The sequence below is a fragment of the Sorex fumeus genome, unplaced genomic scaffold (assembly GCF_029834395.1).
Source record: "Sorex fumeus unplaced genomic scaffold, SorFum_2.1 ptg000094l, whole genome shotgun sequence".
In the NCBI taxonomy this organism is placed as follows: Eukaryota; Metazoa; Chordata; class Mammalia; order Eulipotyphla; family Soricidae; genus Sorex; species Sorex fumeus.
Window position 1 is genome coordinate 1,477,126 of NW_026606151.1, and position 19,427 is coordinate 1,496,552.

The following is a 19,427-nucleotide window of genomic DNA, read 5'->3' on the forward strand; positions in this document are numbered from 1 at the left end:
TAACAATGATGGGTCTCATTCTCCTAAAGAGCCTTGAATATAATCTCAGGGCCAGGATGAAGGAGACGTTACTGGGGCCTGCTCGAGGCAATCGACGAATAACAGGATGGTCGTGATTCATATTATTATAAATATAGCCCAGGAGTAGCTATATTTCAGAGTCAGTCAACTCCCAAGTCTTAGGGGCATAGCATTAACAGTCTTTCTGTGTTTAAGCAAAGAACAACATTGTTCTATAGTAAAATATGAAACCGCTGTAGGGGAAACAGAAAAGCAAGTAATTCACGACAGTGACAAAATTCAGAATTGCCAGAAAGTTTTGGCTTACAAATAACAACGATGGACTTGGGGAACTGTGACAATGAGATGTAAAATACAAAGGAAAGGTTAAAGATGATCTCAGGGGACTAGGAATGCTCCAAGAGCACTGTAAGCTTCTGTGGGAGAGAGGAAGAGGGGCCACTCACTGATGAATGCTAAAACACTTGGGCTTTTATCCAGCACTAACCCACCCTCCTCACTTCCTTAAGAAAGCCCCAGGGGACCAGTGCAGTCATTAGCAAGTAAGACACTTTGCTTTGCTTGCATGCAGCTGACCCGGGTTTGGTCCCTGGCACCCCATATTATTCTGCGCCAGGAGTGCAGAGCCAGGAATAAACTTTGAGCATGCCAGCTGTGGCTTTAAAAAGGACAAAAGCCCACAAGTGGGGATTAGCCCCTCTATGCTTTTCCAGGAGAACCGGGCAGGCTACCAAAAGTGTCCTGCCCACACGGCAGAGTCTGGCAAACTCCCCATGACGTATTCAGTATGCCAAAAACCAGTAACAATGATGGGTCTCATTCTCCTGACCCTGAGAGAGCCTCGAATGTGGCACTTTTTAAAATCTCAGGACTAGGACGAAGGAGACGTTACTGGGGCCTGCTCGAGGCAATCGATGAACAACAGGATGACAGTGATACAGTGGTTTTCCAGGAATCCCCTGGAGCCGAGCTGCAAGATTTTGTGTCTGGAGGTCTGGGTCCCAAGAATCTGCATTTCCGATGGCCTCCAAGCAGTGCCTGGACACTGAGTAAGGGGAAGGTTAGACCAGCTTGGTGGCTGGTTAGTTTGGACTAGCAAGTTCAAGCCTTGAGTCCGGAGTGATAGTACAGCAGGTAGGGTGACTGACCGGGTTCAATCCTCAGCATCCCATAGGGTCCCCTGAGCCCTCCCAGGAGTGATCTCTATGCGAAGAGCCAGGAGTACACCCTGAGCCCCATCAGGTGTGGGCCAACACCAAACAAAAAGAATGCCACCCGGGCTAGAGCAATAGCACAGCGGGTAGGGCGTTTGCCTTGCATGCAGCTGACCCAGGTTCGATTCCCAGCATCCCATATGACCCCTGAGCACCGCCAGGAGTGATTCCTGAGTGCAGAGCCAGGAGTAGGCCCTGTGCATCTCTGGGTGTGACCCAAAACACTTACAAAAAGAAAATAAACAAAAAAAGGACCACCCAAGTTCAAACCCCCCTTGTTTCCTCATGTGGAAGGTTTCATTCATCCGTTCAGATGAAATTTCCTTTGTCTTTTGTTTTGGTTGGGGGGCCCCTGGTGCTGCTCAGGGGATGCCACAGTGCCAGGAATCAAGCCCAGGGCTGACACACACAAAAGCAAAGCTCTAGCCCTTGGGTCTATCTCCCTGGTAGTGTGATCTAACTTTGTCTTCATTATTCAGTGCCCGGCACTGCTTGGAGGCTGTCGGAAATGCAGAATCCTGGGACCTCGACTCCAGACACAGAATCTACCAGCCTGTGCCCAGGGGCCTCCTGAGCACATCGGCACTAAAGGCGTCTATAATATCTATATTTGGGACAGGGGCGGGGGCGGGCAGGGATGGAGCCCGGCAAGTGCTCTACTCCTGAGCTACATTCCTGACTCTTCAGTGCCCCTTACTCTTGTTCTAGATTTTTGGTTTTTGGGTCATAGTGCTTGGGGTGACCATATGCAGTGAGGGGGATCAAAGTGGGGACTGCCCCCTGCAAAGCAAGAGCCTCAGCCCCTGTACCGTCTCTGACCCTGGCCCCTTACTATTAAAACCTTCCTCACAAGCTGCAGTTCCCTTCAATTTCCTGTTCTTTCCTCTCTCCTCTTCTCTCCACACTCCTCATTCTCACCCTCCTCTGCTCACAAATAGGCAAAATCTCAGCTAGCCCTTAGGGGGTAAAAAAAAAAAAAAACTGGGTGAGTCAACTTATTTATACTCAAGTGTGAATGACTCACATTTCTTGCCTTAACTCTTCCAGTAGTTGTTTAGATGTGCAAAGGGAGCTTTTTGGTTGTTGGATGTGTTGAAGGTGTGAGGGAAAGAAAAAAATAAAATAAAAAAGGAATTCTTTTCCGTGTCTCCAGCACTTGCCAGACTTTTAAGCTGGTGATTTAAATCTTGGGCAAAAACTTTGAAAAACAAACAGGAATACTTGGACTTGAGTCCCAGAATCTCCAGGATGGGGCCAGGAATGTGGAGGGTTTTGTTTGTTTGTTTGTTTGTTTGTTTTGTCGTTCAGCCACATTCAGCAAAGTTCAGAGGTTACTCCTGGCTCCATGCTCAGAAGTCACTCCCGGGGACCCTATGGGATGCTGGGGATCAAACCTGGGCTGGGTGCGTGCAAGGCAAATGCCCTACCCACTGTGCTATTGACCTAGCCCTGGGAATCTTTTTTTTCTTTTCAGGTCACACCCAGCAATGTTCAGGGGTTACTCCTGGCTCTGTGCTCAGGAATTACTCCTGGCGGTGCTCTGGGGACCATATAGGATGTTGGGGATCAAACCCAGGTCGGAAACCGGCAAGGCAAATTCCCTGCCCTCTATACTATGGCTTCGGCTCCTGGAATTTTTTTAGAGGGGAGATTTGATGTGCCAGTTTGTGAATTTTATCCCTGAACCCCCAGGGCGCTGTGTCGTCAGTGATGATGAACCTTGGGGCTCCCATCTGTGCAGGGGGTGGGGCCGGCAGCCCAAAGCCCACCCTGCAGCTGCTGCATGGGCGGGGACGGGCAGACTGCAGGACTGTGTTTTGAGACCAAGGGCCGCCTGTGCCGGGGGCGGGGGGCTGAGGCACGGCATGGGGGTGTCTCGGCACCTGCGGAAGCCTTTTCACCATGGCTCATCGGGCGTAATTATTTTGCTAATTATGAAGATTGCCCAGGAAACTGGGGTCTAGTTTGTATTCTGCCCCCTCAAAGGTCCTCTGCAATTGCCCGACTTCCTCCTGGGGTTGGTAGGAGGCTGTGAGTGTGTGTGTGTGTGTGTGTGTGTGTGTGTGTGTGTGTGTGTAAGCATATGTCTGTACGAGTGTGTGTCTGTGTGTCAGTATGTGTGTATCTGTGTCTGTATGAGTGTGTCTGTGAGGGTGTGTCTACGTATAAGTGTGTGTATCAGTGTGTGTGTCAGTGTGTATGACTGTGAGCGTGTTTATGGGAGGGTGTGTATGAGTGTTTATGAGTGTGTGTCAGTGTGTCTACGAGTGTGAGTATACAGTGTGTGCCTGTGTGTACAAGTGTATGTGCATGTCTGCACGTGTGTCAGTGTGTGTGTGCGCACGTGCATGTATGATTGTGTGTGTGTGTCCTTGTCGCTGGAGGGCTCTGGGCTGAGGCTCTAGCCGTGCTCTGCTGGCCGAGGGGGAGTCCCAGCACAGAACCCCCCCAGACCTTGCTCAGCTGAGCAGGCTGCAGAGGGGCTTGTGGTATTTGCTGACCCTTGGGGAGACTGAGTCAGAGCAGTGGCTCTTCGAACCCGCAGCCCCAGCCTGGCAGGCCATGTGGGGCTTTACTCTGTCTCCCCCCCCCCCCCTGCATCTCTCCAGAACAAAGGAGCATGGCTGGCCCTTGCGGGGCTGGATTCTGGGATACCGAGTTTTGTGCAAAGGGTCAGTGTGGCTTGAGTTGGACAGGATGCGGGTGGGTGCTGTCTCGCGCCGCTGTGTAACGGGCGCCCAAGGTTGCCTCCGTGAGCCCCACGTCCCTTTGGGAGAGAGGAAAGGGGACCTGACTCTTGAGGGTGCTCTGGAGCCCGGGGCACTGACCCCAGCATTTTCCCTGGGGCCCTTGACCCTGCACCCGGGAAGTGAGTGGCCGTTTTCCAACTGAAAGATGAGGAAACTGGTATAGTGAAAGCCTGGTGGCAGCTTCCTGGGCCTTTAGCTGCGACCCTCCTCCCTCACCCCTGCCTCTGCTGAAAGGCAGAGCTTCCCCCAAGGCTCTCCCTCCTGCACCCTATTCCTGCTCCTCTCTCATGCCCCACCCCAGCCAGGCCAGGCCTCCCTGATGCCTGGCACTCAGGGGAGGGTGTCGCTCTGAGCTTCTCCCCGCCCCTCCCCTGCTCCTCCAGGCTGACCCCCAAGCCTGCGCACAGCTCCCAGCAGGGACGCACTGGGGAGCTCGGGGTGGGGTGGGGTGGGGGTTCCAGAGACAGAATCTTCCTGTCGCTCCAAGTCCAGCTAAAATCCCATGAAATTTCCCCGCTGCCCCACACCCTGCCCTGGAGACAGACCTGGCGGTGACTGCACCGGACACTGGAGACTGTCGGGAGTCCCTGAGGCTTCCGGGGAGCTTGAATTACTGACATCTCAGCTCCTCCTGGTGCCGCCTGGCCTCGGGGAGATTGGAGTGTCCTTAGAAAGCCTGGGGGACCCCTGCCCTCCCCCCCCCCCCCCCGCCCCCACACACACACCGCCAGGAGGGACATAAGAGGCTCAGGCAGAGGCAGTGCCTGGCCTGAGCAGTACCATATGTGATCCCAGAACAAACAACAAATCAGTAAGAGGAAAGTAGAGAAGGGAGGTGTCTCTAGGAAGAAAACTGGTAAGGAATTACAGCAGAGAATTAAATTTGACCCTTTTCTTCCATCACATACAACAATGACTTGAAGATGGAGCCAAGATCCAAATGTCAAATCTCAAATCCTGCAACTTTTATTTATTTATTTTTCTTGGCTTTCTGGGCCACACCCAGCGACGCACAGGGGTTACTCCTGGCACTGCGCTCAGGAATTACTCCTGGCAGTTCTTGGGGGACCATATGGGATGTTGGGGATTGTCCACGGGTCTGCCACGTGCAGGGTAAACAACCAACCCGCTATACTATTGCTCCTGCCCAAAATCTGAAACTCTTGAGAGAATATGTATGGGGAAATCTTCCCGACATTGGATTTGGCAATGATTTCTTGGCTGTAACAACAAAAGCCCAGGAAAAAAAAATAAATACATTGTATCGTATTAAAAACTTTTCTATCAAATAAATGACTTTGTTGACAGTGTGAAAATCCAACATAGAACGGGAGAAAATGCTTGCAAATCACATATCTGATAAGAGATTAAAATTCAGAATATAGAAACAATTCCGACAGCAAAACCCAAACAGTCTGGCTGCAAGCCTTGCAAAGGGCTTCAATAGACGTTTCTTCTAAGAAGGTAGACAGATGGCAGATAGGCACTTGGAAAGATGTTCAGCCTCAATCGGGGAAGTGCCAGTGAAAACTACCATGATGTATTGAATCACGTTCACTAAGAAGGTCATTATTTAAAAAACACACAACAGGGGCCGCAGAGGTAGCACAGTGGGCAGGGTGCCTGCCTCGCGTGCAGCTGACCCGAGTTCAATCCCTTTCATCCAATATGGTCCCCCAAGACCCACCAGTAATCTCAGAGTGCAGAGCCAGGAGTAAGCCCTGAGCTCCATTGGGGGTAGCCCCCAAACCAAACCAACCCAACAAAAATACGCAACAGGAAATAACAAGGGTGGGTGACGCATGGAGAAATCAGGAACTTTCTGCTCTCTTGACAGGGCTGTGAAGGGCTAGAGCTTCTGTGGAAACAGTTTGTCAGTTATCCAAAAGTTAATTCTAGAATGTGATCCAAAATGCCACTTCTAGGTATGAACCCTAAGAATGGAAAACAGGGATTCCAGCAGATTCGAGAACACCCGTGTGCGTTGCAGGACTAGAGCCAACTGCCAGTAAGTGGCGTCTACCCAGCTGCCCCCCGCCCCACAGATGGATGGTGACCCGCTAAGGCACTTACACATCAGTAAGGAGGGGACACCCTCTGAGCAAGGCCCCTGGCAGCTCTGTCGTTGTGCTCGTGTTATAGCAAGTCACGGCACCAGACCGGAAGCCACAGCCTTCGACACCTGGGGTCGCAGAAGCTAGGCCGTTGGCATCTCTGTCATCTCTGCCTTCTGTCAACCAGCATGTCCTCAAGTGACATGTGACCGAACAGACACTGGAATGTTATTCAGCCTGAAGAACAAATGAAATCCTGGAGCCCAAGGCACAGCTCAGCCGGCTGAGCGCAGACCCTGCCTGTGGGAGGCTCAACTTTGGTCTCTAGTACCAGGTTCTTCCTGGGCACTGAAGGGAGAGGTCTGTGAGCACAGGGCTGGGAGTAGCCTGCCCGAACCCCACTGGGGGTGGCTCAAAAAAACAAACAAAACGATGAAATTTAGACTCATGCTACAGCATGGGTGAGTAAAACATGAAAGGTTGAGTACGACATGATTCCACCTCACCTGACAGGGCCAGGGGAATAGACAGGAAGGCAGCAGGGTGGGTGCCAGGGGCTGATGGGAAGGGGGTTCAGTGGGGACTGAGTTTGGGAAGACGAGAAAGTACTAGAGGCTGTGTGTGATAAGGGATACGTAATGTATAATTATGTGAATATAATTAGTGCTGTGTGCGAGTTATACCTTTCTAGGGATGGGGGGGGCCTACACCTGATGGTGCTCAGGGATTACTCCTGGCTCTGCATTCAGGAATTACTCTTGGTGGTTCCTGGGGCCATATGAAATGCCAGGGATCAAACCTGGGTGGGCTGCGTGCAAGGCAAGCCCCTTCCCACTGTGCTATTGTTCCAGTCTCCAGCTGTACCTTTTAAAATAGTTTGTTAGGTCTTTTTTACTACCAGTTTCAAAAGTGCTCCAGGGACCAGGGAGATAGCATAAGTGCTTTGCATGTAGGAACACGGTCATCAGAGCACTGCCAGGAGTACCGCCCCCTCCCCCCAATAAAATAAGATAAATAAAGTGTTCCAGGAGGTTTTTCCTGTGCATTTAGAACTACTCTAAGAGCAGCAGATGCACACGGAAGTCGTACATGCCGTGCAGTGCAGCGATTGACAGGGAGGCAGTGGCATGCGTGTCTGTGTGGAATGGTCCCCTTGGTTATGTCTGTGACTCAGCCACTCCAGGAACCTGCTCCTTTCTACCCTAACTGGCACCTATGGTCCTCGAACGGTCTCCTACAGGGATCACAAAGTGGTTGCCACAGCCCAGACATCACATACAGACTCCACAGTGTTCAGGGAGACAAAGGACTGTCTACTCCCCAAGCTTCTCTTACTTTTAACAAGAAAGCTTCACTCTGTTCCCACTGACCTGGGGAGCAGTGACTTGGACAAGTGGTTTTCAGAATGGAATCCCTGCACCAGGAACTTTAGTATCACCTGAACATTTGATAGAAGTTCACATTTTTGGGGGTCAGTGCCAGGGATCAAACCCAGGGCCTCACACATGCAAAGCACATAATCTGTCACCAAGCCACAACTTTTCCCTAGAAATTCAAATTCAGGGGCTCCTCCATGGACCTGCTAGATCAGTAACTTTGGGAGTGAGCCCCCACAGTCTACTTAACAAGCACTTCCCACTCCCAAATAAAAGAGTGTTCTAGAAGAGACCCATGTGCGTTCATGACCCCTCGAAGAGTAGCCGGATTTGAGTCAGGTGGATCCTGGGGACTTAGACGCATGTTCCGGTTCCAGATCCTCTGGCTCGGTTCACACCTGGACCAGTGTTTCTCAGCCTGATTGATTTTGCCAAGGACACTTGACAGTGTCTGCATTGGGCGTCATTGGCATCTAGTGGGTAGAGGACAGGGATGCGGCCAAAACGTCCCTTAAGAGACAGGACAACCAGGGCTGGAGCAATAGCACAGCGGGTAGGGCATTTGCCTTGCACGCAGCCGACCCGGGTTCGATTCCCAGCATCCCATATGGTCCCCCAATCACTGTCAGGAGTAACTCCTGAGTGCAGAGCCAGAAGTAACCCCTGTGCATCCGCCAGGTGTAACCCAAAAAGTTAAAAAAGAAAAAAAGAGAGAGACAGGACAGCCTCACGACAAGGAATGACTGGGCCCAGAAATGCCAAAAGTGAAGGACACCCCATTTAAAGGCACACCCTTGCTGGAGTGATAGCACAGCGGGTAGGGCATTTGCCTTGCACGTGGCTGACCTGGGTTCAATTCCCAGCATCCGAGTGATTCCTGAGTGTAGAGCCAAGAGTAACCCCTGAGCATTGCTGGGTATGACCCAAAAAGGAAAAAAAAAGGCAAATCCACCCCCCACCTTTAATCAGTCCCCCCCCCCCAGTCCTGCCAGAGTCCAATCAACGGGCAGAGGCTGCAGGTTGGACAGCACTGTGCCCGCTAGACACCGCCACTTTGCACATACCGCAGATGTGCTCACCAGCTTCTGCACACGGGCCGGACAGAGACACAGTGGGGAGAGCGAGTACAACGAGAAGGCGCCAGCCTTGCACATGGCTGGCCTGGCTTCTTTCCCTGGCACTGCATACAGCCCCCCTGAGCCCTGCCAGGAGTGATCCCTGAGTGTAGAGCCAGGAGTAAGTGGGGAGAGAGAGAGAGTGAGGGGTGGAGGCCATGACGCATGGGGTCAGAGAGAAAGCTCTGTGTTTCTGTCTCTGTCTGAGCATGGGGTCAGAAGGGGGATGTGACAGGGTCACTCGGTGGCTTCCTTTAAGTGTCATTAGTGGTGCTGCCTTTATTTATTGCTTTTTGGGTCACACCTGGCGATGCTCATGGGTACCTCCTGGCTATGGACTCAGGAATTACTCCTGGCGGTGCTCGGGGGACCATGTGGGATGCCAGGAGTTGAACCCGGGTCAGCCGCGTGCAGGGCAAATGCCCTCCCTGCTGGACCATCGCTCCGGCCCCAGTGGTGCTGTCTGGTCAGGAGCTTAACCTGACCAGACAGCACTTTGGAAATAGGGCACGTGCTTTTAACGCATGGCCACATCCGTAAATGTGAGTTTGCTGTTTGGGAGCATCTGAGTGGCGGGCAGCCGGGGTTCCCTGGGGAGGAACTCTCCTTGGGGCTGCTTGAGCATGCCTCTGGGACATGCTTTTGTACCTTTTGTTTTGTTTCGTCTGGGGACACACCTGGTCACACTCGGGCTAACCTTCTGGCTCGACATTCAGGGGTCACCGACTTCTGTCAGTGCTGAGGGACCCTTATGGGATGCTGGGGACCAGCTGCGGGTCAGCCGCGGGCAAGGCAGACACCCTCCCTGCTGGACTGTCTCTCTGGCCCCCTCCATGCTTTTTCCCCTGACCTGCAGTGTTGCACATTCGACCTTTCCTTTGCGTCTGTCTGCGGCAACTGGCCGCGAGCTGGGTGCAGGAAAGCGGCTAAGTATAACTGAAGTACGGATCTTTTTTAGGAAGGAAATTTTTCATTTAATTTCATTTAAATAATTAAACAGGGCGATAGGGAGATTGCACAAAGGGCTCATGTGCCTTTCCTTGCATGCTGGAGGCCGGGGTTCAATTTCCCCATAATTACCTACCCCCCACCACCCCATCCATCACTGCAGGAGTAAGCCCTGAGCACAGAGCTAGGAGTTCCCCTGCTCACTGTCGGGTGTGACCCCCAAACAAAATAAACAGAGCCAAAGGGCGCTTGTAATTACTGTGATGGACTGTGCTACTTTATTTTGTTGGTTTTTTTGTTTTGTCTTTTGGATCATACCTAGCGATACTCAGGGGTACTCCAGGCTCAGAGCTCAGGGATCACTCCAGGCGGTGCTTGGGGATCCACATGGGATGCTGGGGATTGAACTGGGTTAGTTGCATTCAAGGCAAATGCCCTCGCAGCTGTGCTATTGCTCCGGCCCCTGGACAGTGCTATTTTAGGGTTCCTCCACCCGAAGTTTTTCACGGCTCTGGGGAATATGTGGCCTGAGAGGCACTGGGCGTAGTGAGAGCTACATGTGACCCTCTGGGCCACATCTAATGGTGCTCATGGGTCTGTCTGACTTAAAAATATGCAGTTCATCTCTACTGAAGGGGCCCCGCCAGAGGGAAAGGGGACGCTTTATTATTATTATTATTATCATCATTATTGTGTGACACATCGTAAGACACTCCCTACCCATTTTCCATAATGACCACACCGTGTTTGATGGGGTTCAGACAGTAGGCAACAAATCATGGAGGGAAATATATAAATATATACCTCTCGGAGAGCCCGGCAAGCTATTGAGAGTATCCCGCCCGCACGGCAGAGCCTGGCAAACTCCCCATGGCGTATTTGATATCCGAAAACAGTACCAATAATGGGTCTCATTCCCCTGACCCTGAAAGAGCCTCCAATACGGCAGCATCGGGAAGGACGAGTAAGGAGCAGCTGCTAAATCTCAGGGCTGGGACGAATGGAGACATTACTAGTGCCCGCTTGAGCAAATCTATTAACAACGGGATGACAGTGATACAGTGATTGTTATTATTGGCCACACAGTTACTCAGGGATTACTCCTGGTTCCACACTCAGGAATCACTCCTGGTGGTGCTTGAGGAACCATGCAGGATGCCAGGGATCGAACCAGGGCTGGCTGTGTGCAAGGCAAGCGCCCTGGCTGCTGGATTATCGCTCTGGCCCCACTGAATATTTCTGCAATGCCGGGGCTCTCAGGGCACACCGGGGGCCTCATGCATTCAAGGCCGGTGCTCGGCCACTGAGCTCCACCCCTGCCCTGCTTTGTTATCTTTGAATTTTGTGAATAGTTGTAAGTGGCCCGAATACTTTCCAAGCAGAGACAGCCCGGTCTATTCCAGCCCTGCAGAACCCTGTGTGGGTTGCGGGGGGTGAAGAGGTCTCCACTGAGCCTGGAGTGCTGGGGGTGGTGTGGTGTGTGCATCCCTCATCAGTGAACTGAGGAGGCATTTGCTTTCCAAGTTAGAAAAATCGCTTAGCACCGGCAGTTTGGTGGACAAAAAAAAACAACGTTTCATTGGGCTGGAACAGTAGCACAGCGGATAGGGCATTTGCCTTGCACGCGATCGACCCAGGTTCAATTCCCAGCATCCCATTTGATCCCCCGAGCACTGCCAGGAGTAATTCCTGAGTGCAGAGCCAGGAGTGATCCCTGTGCATTGCCAGTTGTGACCCAAAAAGGAAAAAAAAATTCCTTCAAAACATGGGGCTCTTTGGGTGAAGAGATCCGTGAGGGCTCTCTCAGGGGTGCAGAGGGGAGGGGAGGGGTGCAGAGGTGAGAGGGTGCAAACCAGGTCTGACCCCCTCGTGTGAGGGGAGCAAACCAACAGCCACCGTGGGGCATGAACTGTGCGAGGCCCCTGGCTGGAATGTCACGTCCCAGGCTGTGGCCCGGTGTCTGCCAGGACCACCCCTGTGTCTGTGGCATCCGGACAGGACACGTGGGACAAGGCGGGGGCCCCTTCCAAGGCCGTGTGTCAGGAGCAGCAGGAAAGAGCCAATTTTCGGCCCCACCACAGACTGAGCCTGGTGCTCGTCTGCTCCGCACCAGACTTCTCTGGCAGATTCACACTCTGGTGTAGCCCTCACGGCCTTGTGGAAGCCGAGCTTGGCCCCCGAGAAGCTCACTGGACGGGCACGATCGCAGAATGGAGATGACAGGAAAGAAGACAGAACCACGGACATGATCGGAGCAGCAAACGGGAAGGGTCTCGAGAATCTGCCGGCAAAGGAAAACGGCCCAGCAGTCAGAGTGTTAGAGCCCTCGGGGAGAAGAGAGAGGCAGCAGCTGGAAAATATTCCAAATTCAACAAAAGACATAAATAAATCTACGGCTTTGAAAAGCGTAGCGACCTCCAAACCAAAAATCCACTGCCTGCTACCGCATCATCTAACACTCAGAAACGAAAACAACGGGAAGGTCTTGCGAGCAGAGAGAGAAATGGCAGCTCGCTTCCGAGAGACAAACAGCCCCGACAGCAGATCTCTCATCGGCATCTGCGGGGACCAGACGGCAGGAGAAAAGACTCATCATCCCGGAGCACGGGATTCAGTGCATAGATCCTCCGGGGCCACGGGAGATAGCAAAACAATCTCAGAGGAAGGAAAACCAGGAGAATTTGTTGTTTGCTGACTTACCCCGAAAGAATGACTCAAGGCTATTCTAAAAACAGAAAGGAAGTGATGAAAGAAATCTTGGGCTTTCAGGGAGGAAGGGAGCACATCAAGAGAGCTGAAATACAAGCAAATGTGATCATCTCAGCTTACTCGGGGAGTTTTCTGAAATAAGGTTTAAGCGTTGAAGCCAAAATGAAGATATTGGGCCAGAGTGATAGGACAGTGGGTAGAGCGTTTGCAGAGGGCCAACCTGTTTTTTTTTTTCCCTTTTTGGGTTGCACTTGGTGATGCTCAGGGGTTACTCCTGGCTCTGCACTCAGGAATTACTCCTGGCAGTGCTCAGGGGACCATATGGGAAGCCAGGGATTGAACCAGGGTCAGTGGCAGGCAAGGCAAACGCCCTATGCACTGTGCTATCGCTCCGGCCCCAGCCTGGGTTTAATCCCCAGCACCCCCTATGGTCCACTGAGCCTGCCAGGAGGAATCCATGAGCACAGAGCCAGGAGTAAGCCTTGAGCACTGCTGGGTGTGGCCCTAAAACAAACCAAAAAGTTAAAAATACTGTCTGAGGTACTTCTCAAAGTAAGGGAGACATTTGTAGAGGAAAGATGTAAGAGAATCCGATTATTGGGGCTGGAGAGATAGTACAATTAAGGAAGGTGATTGCCTTGCAAGTGGATAACTTGGGGTTAATCCTTGGCACCATGTATGTTCCTTGAGCACCATCAGTAATGATCCCACAGAGTCAGGAAGAAGTCCTGAGTAGCACCAGGTATGGCTCGAACACCCCCTTCCGGACCCTCCCCCCCCCAAAAAAAAAGAAAATCAGATTATTGGGTCTAAGACGTAAAGATCAATTCTACACACTTTGTACTGCAGAATACTGACACCAGCAGATGGGTAAGTTATCAGGTAGGCAAAATGTCAGATACACTCAAAAAGCTCTGCTGAAGGCTTGGAGCCAAAATGAATATTGGGCCAGAGTGATCGCACAGTGGGTAGGGCATTTACTTTACACATGGCCAACCTGGTGGGTTTTTTTTTTTCTTTTTGGGTCACACTTGGCAGTGCTCAGGGGTTGCTCCTGGCTCTGCTCTCAGGGATCACTCCTGGTGGTGCTCAGGGGACCATATGGGATGCTGGGAATCGAACCCGGGTCTGGCACGTGCAAGGCAAACGCCCTCCCCACTGTTTCATCACTCTGGCCCCTCAGCCGATCCTCCTTGCCCCTCGCCTCCATCCCGAGCATGCTGCCCCTCATTACTGACCTTGGGAGGACCCACAAGGAAACAGGAGAGGGGCTAAGGAGTTTGTCCACCGACACAACGCTCGGCCTTCCAATTTCAATGACAGGAAGGACCCCCACCCCCACCCGCTTGATTCTGGGCTGGACCTTGTGACTTATGGTGGCCAGAGTCCCTGGGGCTGGTCCTGTTGAGCCTCTTGCCCCCCGTAAGTTGGCTCAGCCGTGAGGAGCTGTTAAGTGGATGAAGAGGTTGGTCAGACCCTTCTGCCGGGCTGTGGCCGCGTGGAAGAGAACTACTTGGCAGGACCTGGGCAAACTATAGAATCACGAAGAGTGACACGCCATTGGTCACTTGATTCTGGGGAGCTGAGTTATGGTGGACAGGCAGAGAAGTTCCACAACCAAGAGTGTTACCCTCAGTCAACACAACTACAAATGTTTTTTTTTCTTCTTTCTGGGCCACATCTAAAGGTGCTCAGGGCTTCTTTCTGGCTCCGCACTCAGGGATCAGTTCTGGCAATTAAGGAGCACCGTATGGGGTGCCGAGAATCGAACCCAATTGCCACATGCAAAGCAAACACCCTACCTGCTGTGCTATCATTCCAACCTCAAGAAAATGTCTTTTTTTCTTTTCTTTTTCTTTTTTGTTTTTTTGGGCCACACTCAACAGTGCTCAGAGGTTACTCCTGGCTCTGCCCTCAAGACTCAGGGGACCATATGGGGTGTCAGGGATCGAACCCCGGTCGTCTGTGCAAGGCAAGCTCCCTACCCACTGTGCTGTCTTTCGGGCCGCTTGACTTCTCTCATTGAGTATAGACTTTGAGATTTTTCCATGTGGTTATGTGTAGTTAGGTCATTTTCATTGCTGTTCAGTTAGTATTCAGTGACAAGAATAACTCTGTTATATGCCTTACAGTGAAATTTGCATTCTGGAATTCTGTACGGCAGTGAAAAAGCAAATGACTTCAACCATGTGCCATAAACCAGTTGGAATGCTCTTGATCAGCCCTGCTGTGGATGGGCATGTGAACTTTGGAGCTGTTCTGGACAGGGCCATTTTGGATTGAATTTGCAACTCAGAACAAATGTTCTTGGACATCTGTTTTTAGTGGCTGTGGACACTCATTTTTGCTTATGTTTTTGGATCATACCTGGTGATGCTCAGGGGTTACTCCTGGCTCAGCACTCAGGAATTACTCTTGGAGGTTCTTGGGGGATGCCAGAGATCGCACCTGGGTCGGCTGTGTGGAAGGCAAACACCCTCCCCACTGTACTATCTTTCTGGCCGCAACTGGGCACTCATTTCTGTTGGGAATTAATATGGCAAAAACTCCTGGTTTTCATGTTTCAGCCTTGCCCCTTCCAGTTACTTTTCTAGATAAAAACCACAAGGATCTTTGTTTGTTTGTTTGGGGGCCACACCCCATGGTGTTCAGGGGTCACTCCTAGCATGCTTGGGGAACCGTCTGGGGTGCCTGGAGGTGGGGCCTGGGTAGACCACAGGCAAGGCGAATGCCCTACGCAGTGTGCTATCTGCCCTGCAATGATCTTTGGAAAATAAAAACTAGATTTCTTCCCGGGTGTCAGAAAGACTTTCCCTCCGCCTCAGAATATAGTGCAGTCCCCTCTCACAGCCTCCAGCCTCCCAGAGAGACCTGCCTTCCTCAGTTTCCCCCCCTTACACTTTCTCCCTGCGACTACCGTCATATACCCACTCACCTGGTCACCCATCAACTAGGCTCGTGGTCCCTTCGTGTGCCCAGCATGCCCCAACTTCAGGACTTTGCCTTTGTTCCCTCTGCCCCCCAATCCTCACGTTGTCCCCCTCGTGCCCCGCTATGGAGATACCTGCCGGAATGTCATCCCCTCAGAGGGGCTCTGTGTGCCCCTTGTCCTCTCTTTCTCCACCCCCCGTTCATGGTCTAGCTAGCTCTGAGCACTGCAATTTCCAGTGTCTGAAGTTCCCCTCCTCCACATGAAAGACCTTGAGGTAACCTTGTGCCCATGCTCATCCCTGGGGTCCTAGAGCAAGGCCACGTGCAGTCGGTGCTTAGGAAACTGGTTGAACATCAGACCCCAGCAGGGCCCGCGGTCAGACACGGCTCAGCCAGACACCGGCTTCATCTTAACCGTGAATAACTCTGAATTGCTTTGACCCTGAGATCCCGCATCTCTTCCTAGCAACCCCCAGGGGGATGCCCTAGCTGGGGGTCCTGGCCTCGGGGACCGTCCCTGCCCCAGCCAGGGTTCCCACACCTATGAAATGGTTCATGGTGAACAGCTGGTCGGGAGGGTGTCCGCCCTCCCCTGGGTGGCCAGGACACTGCCTGTCCCTCTTGACGCCCTGTTCCCTAGGCACTCTGTCTCCGTGCAGACCCCAGGAGAAGGCCCCCTCATTCATTCCCCACTGCCAATCCCTGCAAGCGGACAGAGGGGGGGAGCATTCTGCCTATTTGATAGTCATGACCACATTAAGCAAATGAGATGCAAAACAGCGCTGATGAGGGCTGATTGCCTGTGCCCTGGTGCCAGCGGGGCTGGTGGCATCGGCCCCGGGCTCCCGAGGAGGTAGGGAACGCTGCTGTGACTTAGGGGGGAGTCCAGGAGAGAAGTGGGGGCCCCCCGGGGGCTGGAGCAGCAGTACAGTGGGCAGGGCGTGGGCCTCGTGTGCAGCCAACCTGAGTTTGGTCCCTGGCACCCCATTTGGTCCCCTGAGCCTGCCAGAAGGGAGCCCTGAGCATTGCTAGGTGTGACCCCCAAAAAACAGCAACAACAACAAAAAGAAGTGGAGGACCCAAGGGCTGCTGGTTCATGACCCAGGGGGGACCCTCTTCTGTAGACTGGCCCTGCCTGGGGGTCTGGACCATGACGGGGCAAGAAGGGGGTGTGGGGGCAGTTAGGGGGGAAGTCCCTGGGCCTATCAGGAATCTGCCAGCGGGAGTATAGAACATTCCAGATGGGTGACGGGGATCCTCTCAACAGCAGATGGGGGTGGGGGTGGACGGCCTCTGAGCTGGTGGCAGGCCTGACAGAGGGGTCACTGCTCAGGGGTCTGCGGGCAGCAGATGGGCTGGGTCAGCTGACAGGGGGTCGTTCCCTGGATGGTGCGGACTCCACAGGGGAAAGATGATCTGGGCAGGGGGCCGGCAGGTGGGCTGGGGCTCCGCTTACCACACCAGGGAACTCAATCCTTCCCCACCCCAGCTGGGGTCCTCCTGCTCCCCACCCTCATGGCCTGACCCTAGGGGCGGTCTTGGGGCCCGGGATGGCCAGGCAGGAAGTGGCCTGTCCTTTGCGGGTCCTCGTTCATTTGTGCTGTTGTTTGAGGGGCACTTCCCATATGATCCTGTCCTGCTTTTGATGTAAGGCAGGTCACTTCACTGTGAAACTTCTAGAAACTGGTAGCTGGGGGCTTGCTTTGCACATAGCTGACCTGGGTTGGACCCTCCCAGGACTCCATAAGGTCGCCTAGGCCCCACCAGGAGTGATCCCTGAGCACCTGTGGGTGTGGTCCAAAACACACAAAAAAGAAAAGGAAGGGAGGGAGGGAGGGAGGGAGGGAGGGAGGGAAGAAAGAGAGGAAGAAGAAGGAAGGAAGGAAGGAAGGAAGGAAGGAAAAAATTGGGTAACTATTACTGTGTTTTAATCAAATTCTCTCTCCCTTACCTCCCTTCCTTTTATTTTCTCCCTCTCTCCTTCCCACTCCTTTCTCCCTCCCTCCCTCCCTCCCTCCCTCCCTCCCTCCCTCTCTACCTCCCCCCTTCCTTCCTTCTTTCCTTCCTCCCTCCCTCCCTTCCCCCTCCCTGCCTACCTCCTCCTCTCTTCCTTCCTTCTTTCATACCCTGTGGTGATCAGTGGGGCTTCCCTGACAAAGTGCTCGGGGATCTCCCATGAATACTGAGACCATGCAGAGCCAGGGATCGAACCCGGTCCCTGCTCACAAACCACACACTCCAGCATCTTTGAGCCTTGTCCTCAGCCCCCAGGCAGCCTTCGGGAAGTAGTAAGTGCAGGGCTGGGGAAGACTGGGCAGGCAGTGGGGCCCAGACCCAGTCCAGGCATTGCCTGGCGCACTGTCTCATAGCCTTGGGCTCCAGATTGGACCAGCCAGGACCGTGATGGCTGCCAGGACAGGAGAGCAGGGCCCACGAGACCCACCATCTCAGCAGCGTAGGACCGGAACACCTGTGCACCAGTGAAAAAGAGGAGAAGAAATACATAATACATGATTTGCACAGAGGCAGAGAGGAAAAGCACAGGCCAGAGAGCACAGACCGCGCTGGGGGAAGGTCAAACCCGGGAGCAAACCCAAAAAGAGCGTTATAATGAGAATATTCCCGTCAGCGGAGGGAGGACACGGCCCGCCCTGTGATCCAGGCGCGCTCCCTGTTCCGGGCGGCCACTTTTGCACCGACCAGGAGACCGTGACTGTGTCTGTGGGCAGCAGCCCGGAACCGTGGCCCAGGCCAGGCCCACGCGGTGGCGCCCCCAAGTGGCCGGCTGTGGGGTGAATGGGAAGTCCCTGCCGGTCCACCCAGTGCTCCCCCGCAACACCTGTGCCCCTGACTGCGCTTCTGATTTAACGGGCAGGCGGGAGCCGGACCGGAAGAGGCGGGCCGAGGGAACTCAGTGGGCGGGCGCTCAGGCTCTGAGTGCGGGAGGCCCGGGTTCGATCCCCAGTGCTGGCAGCAGCGACCCCTGAGCACAGCTGGGGGTAGCCCCTCAGTCCCTCTGGGTGTGCTCCCGCCCCCCAAGAAGCACCATGGAAGACACTGTTCCTAACATCTATTTTTTTTTTTGCTTCATTTTAAATGTACTTTTGCTTCCTTCTGGTTCCATCTGCCCTCCCCAGGCTCTGTGGGGGTCCCTGAGAACTTCCAGGGGCTCAAGACTGCAGGGACCCGGCCAAGTGTCTCTCTGACGTGCAGAGACGCCAAGTCTGAGGGGGCAGTCCTGCCATGCCCCCCCCCCGCCCCCCCGCAATGGGGTGTTCCTGCTGTGGGGCGGGGTGCAGGGGTGGGATGCGGAGGTGGAGAGCTGTTGAAGCTCATTGCGCTCTGTTCTGTCGCAAGACCAAGCATCAGGACTGGCCAGCACCCTGGGGGGGGGGGGGGTCAGCATCAGCCTCCTTCCGCCCCCGGGTGGGGGGGGGGTGACAGGCTCTAGGTGGGACCTAGGGCGGGCTAGGCAGAGACTTGCAGAAGGGAGGGGAAAATGAGGGCCCGCCTGCACCCCCCCCAGTGTCTGATCCTCAGAAGGCACAGGCGTGCCAGCCCCGCGTCACCTCCTTACCTCCCCTGTCCCCCACTGCGGCACTCTTGACGCCTCCCTGAGACCCGCTGATGCTGCCGGGCGAGGGATGGGCGGGGCGGGGCGGGGGGCGCTGCAGGTCAGGCTGTGACTGGGTGTTCCAAGGGTTCGTGTGTGGTGCTGGAGCTGAGGACAGGGGGTGTGCATGGCTTAGAGAGGGCTGTGGGCTCACACTCCGGGCGCGGCTGTGTGTGTACTTGTGCGGGGAGATGCGGACCAGCACCCCGTGGGGCGCAAAGACACTGTGGGTGCTCTGGATGGGGAGAAAGAACACGGCAGGAAAGGCGCCTGCCTGGGTCCCATCCCCGGCACCCCAGAGCGCTGATAGGAGTGGCCCCTGAGCACAGAGCTGGGAATAAGCCCTGAGGATAGCTGGGTGTGGCCCCAAAATAGGAGGAAGGGAGGAAGGAAAGGAGGGAGGGAGGGAGGAAGGGATGGGAGAAGGGAGGGAGGAAGGAAGGAGAAAGGAAAGGAAGGTAATAGGGAGGAAAGAGGGAGGGAGGAAGAAAGGAGAGGAGGGAAGGAGAGGAAGGAAGGAGGAAAGAGGAAGGAAGGAAGGGAAGGAGGGAGGAAGGAAAGAAAAAGGAAAAGAGGGAGGAGGTAAGGGGGAAAGAGGGAGGAAGGAAGGAAGGGAAGATGGAAGGAAAGGAGAGGGAAGGAAGGATGGAAGGAGAAAGAAAAGGAAGGAAGGAAGGGAAGAAGGAAGGAAGGATG

General features: G+C 53.8%; 1 protein-coding gene across 2 annotated transcripts in view; it reads left to right on the forward strand.

The window, feature by feature from the left end:
- Nucleotides 1-19,427, forward strand: part of PACSIN1 (protein kinase C and casein kinase substrate in neurons 1) — a 53,582-nt gene that overhangs the window by 21,511 nt on the left and 12,644 nt on the right. The gene's annotated exons all lie outside the window — the stretch shown is intronic.